Genomic DNA, 17343 nt, shown 5'->3' with positions numbered 1-17343 from the left:
ATAGTCACTAGAAGTCTGTTAATGAAAGAAAGGAATGTTTTAAGACTCAGAGTGGTACCAGGCCCCCTCACCCATAAGAGGCATTTTGGGATAATCTTGGCATCAGACGATTCATCCCGGGCCATAAAATGATTAACTTGAATCTTGTAGAAGGACATATCACCATACAAATAGTTTCATTGACATAGATTAGGGAACACATATCTGAATATAACATCCTGGTTTGTCAATTAGGTTCTGAGGCATTAGGCACAATTGACTTGAGGGCAGAATTTTGGGTAAAAGCATAGTACAATATCATAGTTTAAGACAAATGTTCCATAAGAAAAATGCATTGGTTATCTCAAGGTTTGAGAATAGTAAACTTCAGATGAAACCAGGTGTCATCATGGCAGCACGATATTTTAAGAGAAACTTCCTTTCAAATTTGTATTGAGTAGGAAAAATAGTATATCAATAGTTTGTTTCCTCCTGCCACTTAAGAGAAATAAAAATGTCTGTCACTTGCAGGCTACTTCCTCCGTTTGGAGACCCCTGGCCTTGTTGCCTCTTACCTTCTCAGGTGTTGACACGCGAAAAGATCAGGCCCAACTTATGCCCAGAGAACTACAATATCATAGTAATAGACTGAGGAGATTAAAAAGGTAACATAGATAAATGGCAAATAAATAAAAAAATAAGAAAAAGGCACCACAAGCAATAAACACTACAGAGAAGACAACAGATTCAGAAAGAGAAACAATCATGTAAATCTCAAGGCCAACAATCACACCAGAGCTGAGTGCCAACTGAAGAATAAAGAAACCAAATCTGACAAGATCAAACAGCCCCCAAAGAATAACAGAAACCCACAGTTAATATAGAAATGCATACCTGTGTTAAACAATGAAGTGATGCAACAACAACAAAATGCACAGAAAATAGGAAACCAAAGTAAAAGTAGAAATAGCTATACAAAAAATAAAAATATGGTTGAAATAATCTTCACAGATCAAATCAATGTATAGTAGCAATGAAGCCTACAACTGAGAAAAGTCGTGCAGCATCAACGCAACGATTCAATGCATCAAAAGAATAACTCATGTCTCCTAGTGTCTCATCTGTCAGTGTCCCAGTCCTCAATACGAGCCAGAGGACAACTACACCTCTTTGGGAAGTCCTCCAAAGATGGAGAGAACTGCCTCTGTATCTCTCTAAGGACACTTCAGGCTCAAAACTGTTATCATTCCTGTGCATTCTTACAGCTGCCTGAACCAGGGCATGTTTTTTTTTTCAATTGACCTCTTCTCATCTTTTGATGTATTCCATAGAGAAAGGATCTATGTCATTAATCCTGTGTATTTAATTGCAGCATGCTCAACTGGTTCAAAGATTTTCAGTCCTCTTTCTTAATGGGTCTGTCCCTAAGTCTCAGGTGTAATTTTCATCTTTCTTCACATGTGTTCACCAAAGGAGTCTGCCCTGAGATATTTGTGGCTCACTGGGGGTCTGCCATGATGAGCACAGGAGGTGGTACAGCTGCTTGGAATGATGGAACCATGGTGCTGCCAATTATGCATAGGAGCCAGCAGCCATAGATAGAAGATATTTGGCCTTAATGGGATGCTTTTCTAGTCTGTGTTTGCAGGAGCATGAATGGAACTTCTGCTGGTGTTTCTCTATTGCCTTTTAGTAGGTGTTAACATGTGCGAAGGTGAGGGTCTACCAAGGTATCTCCACCTCCTGTGTGTGACAATGCAGTAAGGTCCTCCCTCTTTGTCAGTCTGGGAATTCTCAAAAGGCATTCCCTGCAACACAACTATTTAAACTTGCTCCATCAGGTGATCTCCACAGAGTCAACAGCAGCCCTCTCCCAGGATGGCTCTCTAAATCCTCCCTTCCGGCTTCCATACCCCATGCATACTGGTTGAGCTGCACTGCAGTTTGGGCCATATAGGCTCATGACACACATTGTGTGACTCTCTCTCTATCCAAACTATATTTCAGCAGCTGTTTTACTTTGTTTCCTTTCAGTCCAAAATAATTTACCCTTAGTGAAGAGGCTTGCCTAGTTCTGGAAATCTCTTCCCTGCTTCTGCATTTCCCACCTGAGGCAAAGGTTTTTGTCTTGCTGCCTCTTATTCTCCTTCTCCCTTCTTAATTCCTTTCTACCCAGGTATGTCTGGAACCCACATGGGACATTCTGGTGACCAGGTCTTCTGCTGGTATGTATCTGATGCTGTGGGAGAACTATTGTCCATGTAGAGGTATTATTTGTGATCCATTCATTGAGAGAGTTGCATTTCACATCTGCCCACAATTCTGCCTTCTTGGAACTTCGCAGTTTTTCCTGGCAACTCTATTATCTTTTTATCCTTGGCAGTAAAACAGGAAACAGTTGACATGAGTTAATCTGTTTGATGGGGCGTTCCTTATGTACACACGTACTGGCACTACTTTGACTTCCAACATGCAATCAAGCATAATGTGTTGTTGTTTTTCTTTCCCCCTTGGAAATTTCTGTTAATGAGGAATTGTCATCAGCACGAAGAAATGCAGAACTTTCCACATAACATATAATAGCATAATTGGGCTCAAAAACTCGGCACTTGAATATATGTAGCTATTTTTTGAACGTTCCTGACATTTCCCCAGAGCACTGATGTCTGATTTCGGATCTCGAGGTGTAACACCATTCAGTGGCTATCAAAGATCAGAGACTGCGATGGGCACAATTTAATTCATGTAGAATAAGATGGCAAGTTCATAGGAAATTACCAGTTGGTACTTTACTACTTGTAAAAGAGAGAAAACAGAACAGCAACAATGACCAAAAAATAAAGTAAGAAACAAACACAGGACTGTGTAGTTATTTAATCATAAGAGGTACCCATGAATTGATGTGTGTATCATAGAATAAGCAAGGAGAGAACATACAATCATCTATATCTGCTTACCTGTCTCTGCTAATGACTTCGACACTGCACACACAGAAACCACACCCCTAAAAAAAAAGAAAAAGGAAAAGAAAAATAATTTTGTAAAATTCTTAGAGACAAGAATACGAGAATACCTTATATGTCTCCTGGGAAACGTGTACACTAGAAAAGATGCAGCAGTTAGAATTGAACACAGGGAAGTGAACTGACTCAAAATCAGGAAAGGAACAATTCAAAGCTATATATTGCTGTCCTGATTATTTAACTTCTGTGCAAAGAACACTATGAAAAAATAAAAACCTTGATGAAGCTCATTAGAAACAAAATTTATGTGGGAGATAGATTAACCTTAGTTATCCCAATGACAACACCAAAATGACAAAAGAAAAATAGTAAGTAAGGTGCCTCTTGATGAAAGCATTATCTGTTTCAAGTGTAGATATCCGAAATGAGAGTGTCTTATGTAAAAGATGAAATTCTCAGTTTCATATATGAAACTCTCGATGCAGATTTCAGGATGTGAAACATAAAACTGTCTATTATTCACATATACATATCTGAAGAAAGTTTTTCCAACTTAAAATACAGAATTCTCTCTACATCATACATGAAAGTATGGACACAAATAATCTGCAGAAAATGTGGAAATTTTTACGTTAGAGTTATGAAAATATGGATGCAGGTTTTTTGACAGGAAATGTAAAAATTTCTATGTCATATATACAATATGATAATATTAAACATGGGATTTTTTCATATTGGCAATTTGAAAATATTTGCGGTCTTTCCTTCATGAAATACTCAATACTGTCTATTTAACATTTGAAAAACCTGTGTTGATTTTCCTACAAGAAATATAGAATTTTCCCACAGATTTCATGCATGAGCTGTGATATTCTCTATATTTCCATCAAGAAAGTTTGAATTAAAGTCTTCAGATATGAGATTTGGAATCCTGTCTCTTTCACATTTGCAATCTGGGGAGAAATGTTCTCATATGAAATATGAATTCATATGAAATATGAATTCTCAATTTGTTAAACAGTTTATAGATTTATACATATGAAAGAGAATTTCCCAAGATTAAGAAATTAACATTTTAGCTAAATGGCAAACATCAAACATCTATATTTCATCTATTTCCCAAATAACATATAGAATTTTCTGTATTTCTTTGATGAATATATGGGTGAAGATTTCCTTACATGAAATAGGGAATTAATATATTTTACACATGTAAAATCAAAACTCCTATGATTATACAGCGAAAGTGATAAATAGATACAGGGGATTCTATCTGATAGATGAGTGTCTGAAGACCTATGGGTGGAGGTTTGTGATGTAAAGCAAGCAGTGATCAAGACCATCCGCATGGAAAGAAGTGCAAAATGATAAACTTACCAGGGCTCACAAAGAGCTAAGAACAGGAGTGAACCTAAACGAAAGGGGAAACTGAAAACTACACATCTGGATTCAGAGGCACAAAGAATAGCAAGGTGAGATAAAATCTGCCTCAGGTATCAATGCCAATAAATAAAGGAAATAAATAGAATTGCAAAGTCTGCTGATGTCTTCAAGAAAGTCAGAGATACCAAGGGAAATTTTCATGCAAAATGGGCACAATAAAAGACAGAAATGGTACGAACATAACAGAAGCAGAGGCTATTAAGAAGAGGTGGCAAGAATACACAGATGAACTATGCACAAAAGATCTTCCTGACCCAGTTAAGCACGATAATGTATCATTCACCTAGGGCCAGACATCCTGGAACGTGAAGTCTAGTGGGACTTAGGAAGCTTACCAACAAACTAAGCTTGTGGAGGTGACGGAATTCAGTTGAGCTCTTTCAAATTCTAAAAGATGATGCTGTGAATGTGCTGCCCTCCAAATGTCAGCAAATTTGGGAGACTCACCTGTGGCCAGAGGACTAGAAGTGGTCAGTTTTCATTCCAACCGCAAAGAAAGGCAATCCAAAGAATGTGAAAACTCCTGCTTAATTGCACACATTTCACACAGTCACAAAGAACTGATCAAAATTCCTGAAGCCAGGCTTCAACAGAACATGAACCATGAGCTTCCAGATGTTCAAGCTGGATTTATAAAGGGCCGAGGAACCTGAGATTAATTTGGTAACACCCATTGGGTCCTCCAAAAAGCAAGAGGACTCCAAAAAAGCATCTACTCCTATTTGACTATGCAAAGACTTTGATTGGCACAACAAAATGACACAAGAGAACAATAACATCAAAACATGGAATATTCTTCAAAACACGGGAATACATTCCTCCCAAGAAATCTTACATCCATGTAAATATAATAAATATTTATCAATTTGGAAAAATTTTAAGTAAATAGGAAAGATGAATTACGATAGTAGTGCAGGTTATAGAATGTTGGTGAGTAATGTGCGGAGCATTTGATTGGTTATTACATTTCTTTATTGATAATTCAGTAAGCACTTTAAGTGTGTCATTGGCAGGCTCTATATTTCAGCTGATGTGAAAGATACATAAAGAGACTAGTCCTAAAACACATTGAAGGGCTGATATTTCTGCTCTTCTTTGCAGGAGAGTAAACAGGATTTCCTTCCAATCCCAAGAAAGAGCTGAGACAAAGTTGTGAGAAGGAGCTTAGCGTGACTGAAAATATTTGCGTGACTGTAGCTTCAGAAGTACGGTGTAAGAGAAAGATAATTAAATTACTGAGGAAAATAGATATCATGTCTTCCAAGAACTTTTAACCATTCTGACGTGCTGCAGTCATCACCAGGAGTTTATTCTGTCTCTGTGGCAACAGATAAGCAAAATATAAACATGCATTTGGAATTAATAGGTGGAATCTTGGTGTCAGGAAATAAAGACATGCTTTAAGGACAGCAGAGCAAAAATGACCCTATAGAATACAACTTGTAAAGTACATATCTTGTGTTGACGATGGGCCAGTCACTGATTATGTCATGTTGTCTTTGGTATCACGCTGATGGTATAATTGTGATCATGATTTTAGACGTGCTACAGTATCTATATTTTCAAGGGTGAAATGAATTTCTATAATGAAAACAATCAGCTGTCTAACCTTTTATGACTCTACCAGTAGCTAATAGAATATAATATGTGAATGCACCTAAGTTCATACTCTATTTTCATTTTTCTAGTTTTATTTGCATCTCTTCCTTCACTCATACCATCCTGATTTAGACACCACTTCATCTCAGCAGGGATGATTTCAGAAATCACTTTACATCCATTACACCTTTTCCCTTTGTTCTCATATTCTTGCTTACAAATATATTAGGTGTCATTTACCTAGGATGCATGACAAATATTTTCTTGAACTAAAATGTTTATAAACCCATGCAGTAAAATAGCCAACCATTGAACTAAAACCTTATTTTACTCTTCCTTTTTGAAAATAGAAAATGAAACTATGAAAAAGAACATGTAAGTTTATTGTTCAAATACCAGAATTGTAGGTATTTGCTGACATCTCCGAATGTAAATTTCAATCTTCTTTAGGCTCCATAATCTGACACGTATTTGATTGGTCAGATTTAATTAGCATGGTTTTCATATAATGATGATTGTTTATGAGTTCATTTGAAAAAGAAGAGGCAGATGTATAAGTGATTTTTGACACTGAGAACCATGAATTGCCTCTGTCTTTCAAGGAAGGAAAAGAATTGTCATGGGGTGAAATAAAGCTATGCCTGACTAAAAATTTAGTTTCCACCATTCAATATCACAGTTATCCAAGTCTATCCCCTAACCGGTAACACTGAAGAAGCTGAAGTTGAACGGTTTTATGAAGACCTAAAAAAACTTTTAGAACTAACACCCAAAAAAGATGTCCTGTCCATTATAGGGGACTGGAATGCAAAAGTAGGAAGTCAAGAAACACCTGGAGTAACAGGCAAATTTGGCCTTGGAATGTGGAATGAAGCAGGGCAAAGACTAACACAGTTTTCCCAAGGAAATGCATTGACCCTAGCAAACACCCTCTTCCAACAACACAAGAGAAGTATCTCCACATGGACCTCACCGGATGGTCAACACAAAAATTAGATTGATTATATTCTTTGCAGCCAAAGATGGAGAAGCTCTATACAGTCAACAAAAACAAGACCAGGAGCTGACTGTGGCCCAGATCATGAACTCCTTATTAGCAAATTCAGATTCAAGTTGAAGAAAGGAGGGAAAACTGCTAGACCATTCAGGTATGACCTCAATAAAATCCCTTATGATTATACAGTGGAAGTGAGAAATAGAATTAACGCCTAGATCTGATAGATAGAGTGCCTGACGAACTATGGAATGATGTTCGTGACATTGTACAGGAGAGAGGGATCAAGTCCATCCTCATGGGAAAAAAAAGCAAAAAAGCAAAATGGCTGTCTGGGGAGGCTTTACAAATAGCTGTGAAAAGAAGAGAAGTGAAAAGCAATGGAGAAAAGGAAAGATATAAGCATCTGAAAGCAGAGTTCCAGAGAATAGCAAGAAGAGATAAGAAAGCCTTCTTCAGCGATTAATGCAAAGAAATAGAGGAAAACAACAGAATGGGAAAGACTAGAGATCTCTTCAAGAAAATTAGAGATACCAAGGGAATATTTCATGCAAAGATGGGCTCCATAAAGAACAGAGATAATCTGGACATAACAGAAGCAGAAGATATTGAGAAGAGGTGGGAAGAATACACAGAAGAACTGTGCAAAAAGGATCTTCAAGACCCAGAAATCATGATGGTGTGATCACCAATCTAGAGCCAGACATCTTGGAATGTGATGTCAAGTGGACCTTAGAAAACATCGCTACAAACAAAGCTAGTGGATGATGACATTCCAGTTGAGCTATTTCAACTCCTGAAAGATGAGGTTGTGAAAGTGCCGCACTCAATATGCCAGCAAATTTGGAAAACTCAGCAGTGGCCACAGGACTGGAAAAGGTCAGTTTTCATTCCAATCCCAAAAAAAGGCAATGCCAAAGAATGGTCAAAGTACCACACAATTGCACTCGTCTCACACGCTAGTAAAGCAATGCTCAAAATTCTCCAAGCCGGGCTTCAGCAATATATGAACCGTGAACTTCCTGATGTTCAAACTGGTTTTAGAAAAGGCAGAGGAACCAGAGATCAATATGCCAACATCCTCTGAATCATGGAAAAAGCAAGAAAGCTCCAGAAATACATCTATTTCTCCTTTATTGACTATGCCAAAGCCTTTGACTGTGTGGATCACAATAAACTGTGGAAAATTCTGAAAGAGATGGGAATAGTAGAACACCTGACCTTTCTCTTGAGAAATCTGTATGCAGGTCAGGAAGCAGCAGTTAAAACTGGACATGGAACCACAGACTGGTTCCAAATAGGAAAAAGAGTACATCAAGGCTGTATATTGTCACCCTACTTATTTAACTTATATGCAGAGTACATCATGAGAAACGCCGGACTGGAAGAAACACAAGGTGGAATCAAGATTGCTGGGAGAAATATCAAGAACCTCAGATATGCAGATGACACCACCCTTATGGCAGATAGTGAAGAGGAACAGAAAAGTCTCTTGATGAAACTGAATGTGGAGACTGAAAAATTTAGCCTAAAGCTAAACATTCAGAAAATGAAGATCATGGCATCCGGTCTCATCACTTCATGGGAAATAGATGAGGAAACAGTGTCAGACTTTATTTGGGGGACTCTAAAACCACTGCAGATGGTGATTGCAGTCATGAAATTAAAAGACACTTACCCCTTGGAAGAAAAGTTATGACCAACTTAGATAGTATATTCAAAAGCAGAGACAGGGAGAATGGCATTGTAACATGTATACTATCATGTAAGAATCGAATCGCCAGTCTATGTCTGACGCAGGATACAGCGTGCTTGGGGCTGGTGCATGGTGATGACCCAGAGAGACGTTATGGGGAGGGAGGTGGGGGGGGCGGTTCATGTTTGGGAATACATGTACACCCATGGTCGATTCATGTCAATGTATGGCAAAACCAATACAGTACTGCAAATTAAAATAAAGGAAAAAAAATATTACAAAAAAAAAAAAAAAAAGCAGAGACATTACTTTGCCTACTAAGGTCCTTCTAGTCAAGGCTATCATTTTTCCTGTGGTCATGCATGGATGTGAGAGTTGAATTATGAAGAAGGCTGAGCGACGAAGAATTGATGGTTTTGAACTGTGGTGTTGGAGACGACTCTTGAGAGTCCCTTGGACTGCAAGGAGATCCAACCAATCCATTCTGAAGGAGATCAGCCCTGGGATTTCTTTGAAAGGAATGACGCTAAAGCTGAAACTCCAGTACTTTGGCCACCTCATGCGAATAATTAACTCATTGGAAAAGACTCTAATTCTAGGAGAGATTGGGGGCAGGAGGAGAAGGGGACGACAGAGGATGAGATAGCTCGATGGCATCACTGACTCGATGGATGTGAGTCTGAGTGAACTCCGGGAGTTGGTGATGGACAGAGAAGCCTGGCCTGCTGTGATTCACGGGGTCTCAAAGAGTCGGACATGGCTGAGCATTGAACTGAACCATCAGTCCAGAATAACTGCTCTGTAATGGAGATACAATGTGAGAGAAGTAACTATAGTTGTAGTAGCAAAGTCCTCAAGTAGCCATTTATGAGTGTACCTGCTATGTGAGTGCCAATTACAAATGCTCAACTTTTGTAAAATAGCAGGTTGATCTACCGCAATCCGGTCTGTTTGTCTAACTGATATTGCTGATGGGGTAGGTAAGTCACATGGAGATACAGTGCTTGTATTAGCGACTATCTGGCTGGTATGAGGCTTTTGTATGAAAGGCACACTTAAACTTGTGGAGGCTGAAAATGTGCTCTCTCCAATCGTTTCTGGAAGAAATTCAGAATTATGATCATCTTTTTTGACACTTGCTTTAGCATGCTTCTTGTTATCTTGAACTAATGAAGATATTGGAGACACATTGTAAATCCCAACGCCGCGGGGAGACGTTACCTGCCGTCCGCGAGGGGGGCCGAAGGACCCTCGGGTGGGCGACCGCGAGGGTCAGGCGGCCGCCGCACGCTCCTGTGCTCGCCCTCGGTCCGCCATGGAAGCACATCCGGCCGCCTCCGGGGTCTCCCGGAGCCGCGTCCCCGGGTCCCCGGAGCGATGAGCGAGTAGCGGCGCCCCCACTCTCCGCCTCCCGCCCGATATCGGTCTGCTGCCCTGAGAGGGACCGCGCAGGCCGGCCGCCGGCCGCGGGGCCGCCCCCGCGCCGCCCCGCCCCGTCCCGCCTCCCGGGGGCGCTGCCGGCGGGTGGGGGCGGGGGGCGTCCGCCGCTCATGCCGCCCCGGCCCCTGAAGCCCCGGCCGCGCCGCCCTCCCGCCTGCCCGCCCGCGCCGGCCGCCGCCCCGCCGCCCCCAAGATGTGGCACAACGTGGGGCTGACCCTGCTGGTGTTCGTGGCCACGCTGCTGATCGTGCTGCTGCTGATGGTGTGCGGTTGGTATTTTGTTTGGCATCTTTCTTTGTCAAAATTCAAGTTTCTTCGGGAACTGGATGGAGACACCGGATCCCAGGAGGGAGACCGTGAGCCTTCAGGATCTGAGACCGAAGAAGATGCTTCACCGTCTCCGCACAGGATCAGGTCTGCTCGCCAGAGGAGGGCCCCTGCGGATGAAGGCCACTGAGCCAGCCGGTCCTGTGATGGCGAATGACCAAGGGTTCTGGGAGTCTCTCTGTAATGATGGGGCTTTGCAGTTTGCTAAAGGAGTGAAGAACATTCATTCTTGGATTCTAAGTCCAATTCAAAAAAAGATTTACATGTAAGCCATATGCAAATAAAGGGAAGTTCAACCAAATCGAACCATTGCAGATTTCATCGTTAAGACAATTTTTGCTTGTATGCTTAAACATATATACTTTTTCTTTGACCCTTGGGCTTCTTTTCTTGCACTGGTGTTAATCTGATAAATATTACAGGCTTGAAAATCCATATTTTATTAATGTTAGTTCTGCGTCATGTTTCCCCTCCCCCCTCCCGCCCCCACATCATGCCTTGTCTGAAATTGGGATATATCTCACGGTTACAGTCAACCAGGCAACAGTCGTGATGTAATTACCCTCGTCTGGGCACGTGTGGACCTCAGGCTTGTCATAGTAGCATTACTGATTGTTGGTATCAAATGTGTCAGGTTTAACTGGCTTTTAAAAATGTCTTCAAAAAGATTACACTATGATTCAGCCTTGAAACGAAAAGTCATCGTGTATGCAGAAAAGCACGGCAACAGAGCAGCAGGGCGTGCGTTTCACATCAGCGAGGCAAACATCCGTCGCTGGAGGAGCGACCGAAACTCCATATTTTCTTGTAAAGCCACCACAAAGTGCTTTACGGGACCTAAGAAAGGAAGATACCCGCAGGTAGACGAGGGTGTGCTACATTTTGTCAGTGAGACGCGTGCAAAAGGACTGCCCGTCACACGCCAAGCAATGCAGCTGAAGGCCGGAGAAATTGCCAAAGGCCTCGGGATAGATGAAGCGAAGTTCAAAGCCACCAGAGGCTGGTGTGATCGATTCATGCGTCGAGCAGGACTGTCCTTGAGGCGTCAGACCTCATTGCGTCCAAAGCTTTCCGCTGACGTTAACCAGCGGGCGGTGCCCGAGCGCCGTTTAAAGCGGTGCTCTATCACCAGGGCGCTTGACGATGCCCAGGGGGGTGTGGTCTGGAGGAACGCAGACGCCTATTTGAATGATTCTGAAGAGTTAGACTCAGACTACGAAGTTATAGTCATCACTTAACCAACTTATTTCATCATGTACTTCCTGGACGTGAGCACAAGGTTGATCTGATAAATACCTGTTTGAAAGCTCTGTTTGAGTAAATCAGAAAACTAGGCATTCTGCAGAATACAAAAGCATCGTGTCATAGTTGAATCGCCTGTGTCTTTTCTTAGTGATATTTATGGTGCATCTTACCGGTGATGGTATCTTAGGTTAGGGGGAAAAAATTTATTTTTATTCCTAGGATAGCAACTATTTATTGGGGAACTTAATTCTGACTCTTACCATATCGTTAAAATAGTTATCCTCTGAGACATCTTTTGGAGCACCCTGTTCACGATTCTAGAATAGAAATGTGGGAATCTGGGCTCTGTCCTCTTCCTTCAGGAAGGGTAGGCTTCATTACTCCTTGCACATGGGAGGACTTCCTGCTCAAGGCATGTGCTGAGGAGAAAATACTTCTTCACAGACAGCAGTTCAGTGACAAGGCCTCCGAGGCGCTAGGTATTGAGAGAGCGGGTGAAAATGCCTGCTTTACTGTAAAGTGATTCCTGCCATGTTCCCTTGTTTGTCTTCACTGAACTTTGGACTCAGTGTTTCCTGGGGAAGAGAGCTATGCATTAAAGAACTTTCCCATTTAGTGTTGCCTGCTTTACATGAAAGTGAATTGCAAAGCCAACTTACTTTATTAATCTTAAGTTCTTTCTATTTTAAACGTTTGTTTCTCAAGAACTAGTCATTACAGAATATCGCCTCTGTTTCATGACTGTGTAACTTTGTTTGATACCTCATACTCGACGCTGATAGTTTTATTAACAGTTCATCTGCTCTGCCCCGAATTGATGAACACCTGTGCTGTCATTGTGGCCCTTTGCATGTACTAAAAGGGAATTTACAGAGTTTAACTTTACTTTTCAATATTTGCTAAGGGGAGCGGTCCCCAGCAGCTCAGAGCGGGGCACCGTCTTTGTTTCCTTACTGGATACACTTTTTTCTCTATGTGACTATATTGTTCAAGCATTCATTTTAATGCTTTTGTACTAGCTAAATATCACATTAAAGTGCTCATCAGGTAGGGGAAAACCTCATGCTTCTTGGTGCTGGGAGGATATTTGAATTGGATTTTTTGCAGGCTGATATTTGGAGCTATGGATTCTGCTTTGTAGTGAATGTCTTAGGTTAGATAATAGTTGCTGACCAACTTTTTTAGTAGCTGGAAGGCTTCCTATTGTGTCAGTATTAAGAGTGATGGCCAACATAACCGCTAAAATATTCAAGGGTCATCCATAAATTAATCCATGAAAAGATATACATGTTGGTATTATTTATTAATATTTATGCTTTTATGAATGTCTTTAAAAATAGAATTTTAAGAAATATTCTGCTTAGCTTGCTTGGGAAATATGCCCAGAGCATATTAATAGCTCACACTCTGCCATGTTTTAACTCTTAGGAAAGTAAAAAGAAGTAGCTGCTGCCATATGAAAATTCTACAAACTGATTTCTTTGTTTGAAACATTTTTTCCCCCATGCACCTCTTTTCCTAATAGACTCACCATAGTGCATGTTTCTAAGGCCACGGAGAGAGGCAAGAGAAATAGTTAACACAGAGTTACTTGTGTGATACAGGGTTTTTGTTTTTCCTGTTTTAGTGCTTTTGTAGCTGAACTTGCAGAGCTCATCATAAGTGCATTTTCAGTTTCTTAGTGGCCTGTGGTTGATGTTGAAGCTTGGAGGGTTCTGAGCATGAAAACAAAACAAAACAAGTATTAGTCTTGTCTGAATGCTCTCAGACAGTGATGGTGACCTCGGACGCCCTCGTTGGAGGATGAATTCTAAAATGAGAAGACTCTAGTGGGTGCTTTCATTTCTATCCAACCAACCACTTACAAATCGTTTTTCTTCTTTTGCTTCTGAAAATTCTGTGAAAATTGCGTATATCAGATTTATTGGTAGCATTGCTCTGATTTCAAGGCCAAAAGACACTAAATATTTGTGTGACGCTGTTAAAGTTTTTAAGATTTATATTCATCCAGGAGCTCTCTGTAGTGATGTTTTCGTGGTGGGAACAACGTTTTGTGGTGGATAGCCAATGTACATGCTGATCCATTTCTTTAGATTTTTATCAGATTTAAAAACAACTTCAACCTGTCATTTTAACTGAAAGTTGGGAATATAGTAGGTAATGGTTTCACAAAATAGGGCATTTTAAACCAAAATGTGTTGAAAGACTTGAAAGTAGTGCATTTTTACTTTTTAGAGTTCCATGCTGCAGTATTTTTAAATTCAGTTTTTCTTAAAAGCTATGTTTTAATGTAACATGTAACCAGTGTAACATTAGCTTTTGACTGGTAAACTTGAAGTGCTTTTATATTTCAGGTTGATTTAAAAAGCCAATGAGCAGTACTCAAAGGTTATGGGTTCTTAAGCAATTAATGGAGTAGTATTTTGATATGGAGTCTAAAATGAAAGCACCTTGTATTGTCTGCTTTTAAAGTATTCTATAGTTTTTAACTTAAAGCATAAAGAGAAACATTTTATCTTATATTAATAAAAATTAACATTTATCACTTATTAATGTATGTGTATCCCTTGCTTTATGACCAGTGTTTATTACTCTTTAAATTCTATGCATAACCATTCACCAAATAGTGCTGCTCTGGTTTCTTGAAGGAAACGTTCTGTGCTATGCTATGGTATATTGTCATCTTGCTGCTTGACAAATAGGTTTATAAGAAATTAGAACTGTGTGTGTTCATAATGCCTTTGTATAACGAGATGAGGAGTCCGTGTAAATGTTATTCGCTGTAAAACAGTTACTAGCTGTTAAAACTGGTCAACACTATGTCTAAAGCTTATGTGGTTTGTCTGTATGATGTCACTTTACAAAGAATAAATTAAAGTGAAAACAAACAACAAAAAAAGTTGGGGAAGGCCTCTTTTGAAACTTGGATTATAGTAGGTCTGTAACTAAAATCAAAGGATTAAATTATTTAGTTTCTTTTTAAACCAAGGTAAAACTGACAAACAAAGCTAAGTTATTAAAAAACCTATTCCTTTAAGGAAACCAACTAAATAACATCAAATAAACCACCTCCATTAGTAATTTTAACAGGTAATGACATGTTAGAAAGGACATGCTCCTCAACTAAAAATATGTTGTATATATACTGTACATACCACTTTAAATAGCCTCGGGACTTTTATCTGTTTTCAAGTTGCTAGCAAAGTTTGTTAAACATCTAGTATCTAACCTCCAGCTATTCTCAACTTCAAAAAATAAAACTTGTTAAGCAACTTGTTATTTCGAGTTTAAATTCCGTTTTAGCTACATATGAGAACATTCTTCTATGTCACATGATTTGATCTTACATATTTTCAATAAGTGAAAGTGTTGGAATACCTTACTCAAAAGAGATGTTTTTCTTCTACTTCCAGAAAGACAGGTAGTAAAGCAGATCTTTGAAAAGTTTGTCGCTTTTTATTAAATCCATAAAGGTTAAGCTGTCGAATTGAACTTTTCATACTCTTGGTTTCAAATATTCAGAAAGTTCCCTTTCTTTCCAAGACTTCTTTTTCAAAGAGTTCTTCATTGATCACTATACATGTGCCACTCTCATCCCACCAAATAGATTCAAACTGATCACTGTCAACTATATTCCAAAGTTTTTGTGGAAATGTGAGTGAAAGAAAATTATTTGCCTCATCATTTCAGAGACAGAATATGTGTAGCATGGCCTTTTGATCACAATAGACCCATCTTGAATTTCTGAAGAAATGTGTACCATCTCAGAGAAATCTTTCTATGCCAACGCCTTTGACTGTGTGGATCATAATAAACTGTGGAAAATTCTTCAAGAGATGGGAATACAAGACCACCTGACCTGCCTCTTGAGAAATCTGTATACAAGTCAGGAAGCAACAGTTAAAACTGGACATGGAACAACAGTCTGGTTCCAAATAGGAAAAGGAGTACGTCAAGGCTGTATATTGTCACCCTGCTTATTTAAGTTATATGCAGAGTACATCATGAGAAATGCTGGACTGGAAGAAAGACAAGCTGGAATCAAGATTGCCAGAAGGAATATCAGTAACCTCAGATATGCAGATGACACCATCCTTATGGCAGAAATTGAAGAGGAACTAAAAAGCCTCTTGATGAAACTGAAAGTGGAGAGTGAAAAAGTTGGCTTAAAGCCAACATTCAGAAAACGAAGATCATGGCATCTGGTCTCATCACTTCGTGGGAAATGGATGGGGAAACAGTGGAAACCGTGTCAGATTTTATTTTCTGGGGGCTCCAAAATCACTGCAGATGGTGACTGCAGCCATGAAATTAAAAGATGCTTACTCCTGGGAAGGAAAGTTATGACTAACCTAGATAGCATATTCACAACAGAGACATTACTTTGCCTACTAAGCTCCATCTAGGCAAGGCTATGGTTTTTCCTGTGGTCATGTATGGATGTGAGAGTTGGATTGTGAAGAAGGCTGAGCGCCAAAGAATTGATGCTTTTGAGTTGTGGTGTTGGAGATGACTCTTGAGAGTCCCTTGGACTGCAAGGAGATCCAACCAATCCATTCTGAAGGAGATCAGCTCTGGGATTCCTTTGGAAGGAATGATGCTAAAAGTTAAACTCCAGTACCATGGCCACCTCATGGAAGAGTTGACTCACTGGAAAAGACTTTGATTCTGGGAGGGATTGTGGGCAGGAGGAGCAGGTGATGACAGTGGATGAGATGGCTGGATGGCATCACTGACTGGATGCACGTGATTCTGAGTGAACTCCGGGTGTTGGTGATTGACAGGGAAGCCTGGCGTGCTGTGACTCATGGGGTTGAAAAGAGTCGGACATGACTGAGGGACTGAACTGAATTGAAATGGGAGAAACATTTCTTCATAAACTTTTCTCATTTGTTTGATTTTACACACTGCAACTTAAAATGTTGCTTGGCTGACCTACAGAGAGAAACTCTCTAGACCATCACAGAGGTCTTCCAAGTCAAAAAGCTGTGACATCACAAATTCTCTGGTCTCCTAGCAATTGAAGAGTAATATTCAACCAGTGTCTACTTCAGCATCAACATAAAATACAGACTGCTTATAGAAATAGTAACCAAAATCATGAAGCATGAAAAATCTCATTCCTAAAGAATTTTTACACTAAAAAAACACATCAATAAATCTACTTCGTTTCTGAAATAAAAGTGATTTATCACCCTTCTGTACACATATTCTTGTTATTCAGTACTGTTACCCAAGCAAATTTGGTCTACTGGCTTCTGTGCAGTAAAATCTCTGAACTGACTTTGGGTTTCAGTGAAATCAATGTTTAATGTAGGACTGAGCAAGGTGTCTTAGCAGCTGGTGCTTCAAAGACCCAAATCCCCAAATACTCTCAAGGGAAGGATTTTAATGACAGAGTGAGGGTGGGACTTTGGGTCTGTGACCAGTATTGGGACATTCTACTAATGGCCCGTTACTGACAATATTGGGAGTTCACATCATCGACTGTCTAGTTCCAACTATGTACTTAAATTTCAGTCTGGTTGGTGTTTTAGCATCTCTAAAACTGTTCACAGGATATTGCTCAGAATGTTATCGATGGCCCTTGAGGAGGAACTAAAGACCCTTGAGTTTGCTTAATGGCTAAATCATTATTATGGTCTATCACTTGATTA

The 17343-nt window shown here is 39.9% G+C and overlaps 2 pseudogenes; one reads left to right on the top strand and one right to left on the bottom strand.

Moving 5' to 3' along the window:
• Positions 1-6420: 6420 nt before the first annotated feature.
• On the bottom strand, positions 6421-15449 carry LOC138431318 (heat shock transcription factor, Y-linked-like; annotated as a pseudogene).
• Positions 10277-10647, top strand: LOC138431396 (small integral membrane protein 13 pseudogene; annotated as a pseudogene).
• Positions 15450-17343: the final 1894 nt, after the last annotated feature.

Source organism: Ovis canadensis, chromosome Y (genome assembly GCF_042477335.2).
Source record: "Ovis canadensis isolate MfBH-ARS-UI-01 breed Bighorn chromosome Y, ARS-UI_OviCan_v2, whole genome shotgun sequence".
Taxonomy (NCBI): Eukaryota; Metazoa; Chordata; class Mammalia; order Artiodactyla; family Bovidae; genus Ovis; species Ovis canadensis.
The sequence above is the reverse complement of the archived record's forward strand: the minus strand, read 5'-3'. Positions and strand labels throughout refer to the sequence as shown.